We start from the raw sequence: 6,293 nt of genomic DNA, 5'->3' as shown, positions 1-6,293 counted from the left end.
TACTAGGCTATAATTTATGCTAAATCATGTGTGAGATTTCTCAATGAGAAAAACGTATATTGAGAACAGATCTTGAATGATTTAGCATTCAAACAAGCAGCGCTGATGCACTGAACTGAGATTTTGGTTCAGGAGAGAGATGCTTCAAAACACCTTTTTCTCTTTGAGGCCAGAACTTGAAAATGTTTAGATGGTTATTTCATTTTAATCAATTAATAGGTTAAGTTCCCTAGCCCCCAGAGGGAAATGTTGCGAGGAAAAGTCGATTTCAATCTGTGGGGAAAATGACAACGGCACCTTTAACAACCAGTTACAGGAGTTGTCTTCTGGAACAGCTGGGCTGCAGTCACCAGCTAGATTCCTTCTGCTTCTTTTTCTCCTTTCCTTTTGAATTTTTTTAACAACAAAAAAGAAAAAATTACAAAAGACAATTCTAAGAAAAAGAAAGGATTAAACAAGGAAAGCCCTCATTTCGAAGCATCCACAGGACACCATGGAAAGCTCCCGAGCACTAGAAAAGAAAATCTCATTCCACAGACATAAATCAGAAGAAATCCTTCTGGATACAGCTTAAGACAGGGGGTGAGGATGATAACACCACAGTTATCTGTTTAAAGCATTGGGCTTTGCAGGCTGCATATCCTCAAGAAAAAGATAACTTTAAGGAATTAGGGTGAATGCAGCATGTGGAGATTGTGTCACTTCCTCGTATTGTTTTTTGGTCTTTCAATGATGGTAGGATCTAGTGTGTGGCCCCAGAACGCACAGGTTCTATTGTTTGATGAGACAGAATGCACAGGTTCTATTGTTTGATGGGACATTTGTTCCTCACATGCATTCCAACCCACCAGCTAGAGATGCAGCTACCATGACCCAGCACTGAGCTGGGTGGAGGAGACTGCACAGCCACGGGTAGAACAGCCAACTTAACTCAGACTGTCTGTCCATCCTCTGATTCTCCAGTGACAGTTTTCGAATCATTCACACAAGCAGCTTGTGTGCATGGTGTGTGCATGCAGTGTGCTTCGTCATGTCCGACTTCTTTGCGACCCCATGGACTGTAGCCCACCAGGCTCCTCTCTCCATGGGATTTCCCAGGCAAGAACACTGAAGTGGGCTGCCATGCCCTCCTCCAAGCGATCTTCCCAACCCAGGGATCAAACCCAGGTATCCCAACTTGCAGGTGAATTCTTTACCATCTGAGCTACCAGGAAACCCACAAGCAGCTTGCTGAACCACAAATTTCAAGCATTTTCTCCTTGTCAGAAGTGTTCTTTGTTTTCAAACTTTCACAGACCTCAAGTTATACTTAAAGTCATATGTTTAATTATATTCCACCAAATTTAATTTTACTTTATAAATATTCCAGAAAAAAAAGCCTCTAGGATCAGTTAGGGAACACAATTCAGGATCTTTAGAGAAACACTTTTTAAATTTAGCAGAAAAATCAATACCACATAAAATAAGCCCTGTTCATTTCTAAATTGTTCATAAGAGAAAAATCATACACATAAGTCACAATTGCAAGTATATTTTTTCCTTCAGTGAATCAACCATTTTTAACCTGCAAAACTGCCTTTACTTCCTTGGTAGCAAAGTCAGGTGATATAAGAAAAAGAATAAACTTCATTTGATAGTTTGCTAATTTTGCTGACTCTAAAGATTATCAAATGTCATTTCAAAGAGAAAATGGTTTGTCACAGAGATAATAGAAGTAGTCAACATTCTTTATATATGTGTATTATATTAAAATGTATAACTTAAATTTGCTTATTAGTTACTTAAGCTGGTGACAGTTCTTTGAAGCATTATTTTTCACATTTTACATGAGTAAACAGGCTCAGAGATGTTAAATTACATGCAACAGAGTCATATGTCAATAAAGATATGGCCCTGAAATATGTTACAGCTAATGTGTCATAAAAGCTATATTACCATACTTTCTGTCATGTCTCATTTTTCTGTGGTCACCTCAGCCATCCTCTAAAAAAAGGTGATGCAGTTTAGAAAACATCCCAGTCCTTCCTTGTTACCTATTTCTCTAGTAATAAATTCATTTCTGCAAGAAATAATAAATGACTATTATATTTGGCATTGTAGCACCAAGATGACTAATTTTATGGTCATGACCTCCAAGATCTCAGTTTAGCAAGCAAAATATACAGATATTTTTCAAATTAGTTAAAAGAGCCTAAAATTAGTTAAAAGGATAAGTGTATGTGACAGTAGAAGATACAGTGTGGCAACCCACTGCAGTGTTCTTGCCTGGAGAATCCCACGGACAGAGGAGTCTGGCCGGCTACAGTCCATAACGTCACAGAGTCGGACACAACTGAAGTGCCTTAGCAGACAAGCAAACAGTGCTCAAACCTGCATTGTGGTGGGCTTTGCAATGTGAGTGCATGCTAAATGCAGGTTGACCAAACAGGAGGTCCCAGTCCATGCTCCCTCCTTTCAGATATTTTTTATTTCCATTATCAGACAAATTTGCCTCCTCTGCCACCTATTGGCAGGAGAAAACATCGTCTGGCTGAGTTCTTCCTAAAAGCACAAACCCAGATAAAGATGATTAACCAAGAAACTGGTGTTACTACACATTATCTCCTCCACTGGATGTGTTATAGATCAGGAGAAGAAAATATTGATGGCAAAACTGAGTTTTAGTTTGGAGAATTAACCTAGCAATTATTTCTCTGTGCGTTACATTTACAGTCCTATACTGAGCATCCATACTCTGGTTTTCCTTCTAGTAAGCGCTTAAGGCTCGAAGAGCCTCAGTCTCTTTATATATCAAAAGATGACAAGGATATTGTCACTGACCAATTCACAATGAAGTTCAGAGACAAATGTGATAAAGTTATGTGGCCATTGAATTACTTATCCCCAAGGATTTTCCCCTTTTTACCTCTTCCCACTAAAAAAAAAAAAAAAAAAATTTCTTGGAAATAGCTGTTAAATTCATTTGCCTCATTTTCCAGAGGAAACAACAGAGTCCCAGAGAGGTGATGCTTCAAGATGTGTTTGTGAACTTGAAGAAACCAATGACAGATCTGGCCCTGTGGTTAGAACTGAGAAGTAGCTTGCTGCTAAGTCACTTCAGTCGTGTCCAACTCTGTGTGACCCCATAGATGGCAGCCCACCAGGCTCTGCTGTCCCTGGGATTCTCCAGGCAAGAACACTGGAGTGGGTTGCCATTTCCTTCTCCAATGCATGAAAGTGAAAGTGAAGTAGCTCAGTCATGTCTGACTCTTTGCGACTCCATGGACTGCAGCCCACCAGGCTCCTCTGTCCATGGGATTTTCTAGGCAAGAGAAGTAGCTTAGAGACCCACAATAGAACAGCTACAGCCCCTCACCATTTTGTATCTTTATTTGCAGCTCCTATCACATTCTGAGTAATGGAGTCAGTGTGTGCCTGTGCCTAGATCTTATATAATAGAAATGTCTTGTATTCTGCACAGTGCAGAATCAAGTACTTTATAAATATTAAATGGATGAACCGGTGAATGCAATAAGCTTAGATTATTTAGCATCATACATTTACTATGTAGTGAATACATTCACCTGAGGCCCCCAAAGTCTTGGTAATTCGTTCAGTCAACAGAGTAAATCAGAACTGGGGCCAGAAGTCACGCTGAGGTTATGATTCTAGGCTGTTACATTTTCCTCCATTGTTCCTCTCTTCCAGTGGGAATTCCAGACTGCCAAAGCCTTGAAATAGGTTGGTCTCCTCTGATCCTCTGAAGTTCTAGAAACTGTGGTTCTTTCTTTCCCAAGAAATGTATGGATCATTGATGACTGTGTTGGAATGGGGACAAAGGTGCTGCAAGTATAGAAAGTGTTGGGACTCAAGTGAGTATAATAGCATATGGGAAGACACCAAGCATGGCTTGCAAACTTACCGCTGGCTGAAGGCAGTGGGGCTGATTTGTACTGGACCGAGCAGAGCAAATATGATGACCTATGTCATACATGACTATCTTTGTTCTGGACAAATCCAGCTCTGGGACAGTAACACATTTGGATATCATTGCTTGTAAGAGTAGGGATTCATTGAACGGCACAGGTGGTTTACCGCAACATATGTCTACCATAAGAAAGACAATTCCAGGAGCATCTTTTCTCAGGGATAGCCTTACCATCTGTGTTAAGAAACTACTTTAATGCTAGTGACAGCTCAGGGCCTTTGGGCTAGCTTTATTTCTGAAAGCTACACAAAAGAAAAACCAAATTTGATACGTTTTTATTGGTGGCTAAGTAAACCGACTATTAATAATAACGTAAGGGTCAGCTTGGTTATTGCTTAGTCCATGTCATTGCAAAGAATCAGACACAGCTGAGCAACTAACATGGGACTTCCCTGGTGGCTCAGACAGTAAAGAATCTGCCTTCAATACAGGAGACCTGGGTTTGATCCCTGGATCAGGAAGATCCCCTGGAGAAGGAAATGGCTACCCACTCCAGTCATCTTGCCTGAAGAATCCTATGGACAGAGGATCCTGGCGGGCTACAGTCCATGTCACAAAGAATCAGACATGACTGAGCGGCTAACACACACTATATACCTCTTGAGCACAGATTATAATATTACTTATAGGAATAAATAGCATTGTGGTAAATACTTATGTTTTTTTAATCATCACAACAGTCCTATGTGGTTGACATTGTAGATGAGGAACCCTGAGGTTCAGATACATCAAAGGATTTGCCTGGGGAAGTATGGGTAGGAAGGGCTTCCCAAGTAGCATTAGTGGTAAAAAACCCACCTGCCAATGCAGGAGATGTAAGAGACGTGGGTTCAATCTCTGGGTCAGGTAGATCCCCTAGAGGAGGGCACGGCAATCCACTCCAGTATTCTTGCCTGGAGAATCCCATAAACAGAGGAGCCTAGACGGCTACGGCCTATAGGGTCGCAGAGTTGGACACCACTGAGCAACTTAGCAGGCACACATGCATTAACAGAGACAAGCATAGATTCCATCTGCTGAGTCCTTGCCCTTAACCACTATCCTCTCAAATCCATATCCTGCCAAATCCAACCTTAAGTTTCTGTTACCTGTGCACTTGACTTATCCCTCCCACTAGACAGCAAGATCTTAAAAATCAAGTCTTACTGTGCGCCTTCAAAAAGCATGTCACAATGCTTTGCAGAAATGTGTCCTAAAATGGCAGAATAGTCAGACACTGAGATTTTGCACGTGATGGATAGATAAATGGATGATAGATAGGTATAAGAAAGGTTCAATTATTTGGGGAAGGGGGAATGGGAGAAGGAAGAGAATTGGTGGACTAGCAAAGGGAATGAGAAAAGACATTTCAGGTTTAATACTTGAGTTCTAACTTATCCAACTCTAGTAACAAGATATGTCCTTGCAGAGAAATGGCTAACATCTCTTCTGATTTACACATAAAAGGATTTATTGCAGTTCTCGCCTCTGTAAAGCAATGTAACATCAACAGGATTAGTGGCATTATATTGTGCTCTCTGCAGAGTTTAATGCCATTTCAAGCTGTTAAAAATTTATAGAAACAAATAAGAGAGTCCAATATCAGCTGAAGCTCTAATCCCCTCGAAATAAAGGATTGTTCCTAGGTTACAATTTCCCTTGCAAATGTAAACTCAAGAAACTGCAGTTTGCAGATAACATTACTTTCTTCTTGAGTCATGACTGGAGAAAGTCTGGCTGGGCATTCATGGAAGAGTGACTGATGGCAGCATAGTGCATCCATCAGTCTCATTTCTTTATTATGTCCATAGGATAGTGGGCAAGGAGTAAGGGTGCCAGTGAAATGATTCTTCCTCTTCAAGGGTGAAAGGAAATTGAACATTAAAAAAAAAAAAAAAAAAAACTGCCCTATGAACATTAAAGTACAAAATCATACTACCAGAGTGGACAGATAAAGTCCTTTGAAGGAGGCACAGTGACCTGTAGGCCATTCATATTTATTCATTCACCCATTCATTTGTGCATTCGTAAGTTTAGGAGATAAAATGTGTCTCTCAGAAAGGAGATTCATAAACAATGAAAGAATATAAAGCCAAGTGTTTCTAAAATACACGGATATGTGGAAAGAGATGTGTCAGGTCACTCCAACATGTAATTCATTTGATTCTCTCCACTTATGATACTTCATAGATGTGAGACTTATGGAGTCAATTCAAAGATGTATTTTATTTTATATACTGCTAAAAAAAATCAAGCTACAATTACACTATGCTACCACACTTTTTGAGTTTTTTTTTTTTTTTATTGAAGTATAGTTGATTTAAAAATATTGTGTTAGTTTCAGGTA

Source organism: Bubalus kerabau, chromosome 22 (assembly GCF_029407905.1).
Source record: "Bubalus kerabau isolate K-KA32 ecotype Philippines breed swamp buffalo chromosome 22, PCC_UOA_SB_1v2, whole genome shotgun sequence".
In the NCBI taxonomy this organism is placed as follows: domain Eukaryota; kingdom Metazoa; phylum Chordata; class Mammalia; order Artiodactyla; family Bovidae; genus Bubalus; species Bubalus kerabau.
Note: the sequence above shows the minus strand (reverse complement) of the source record.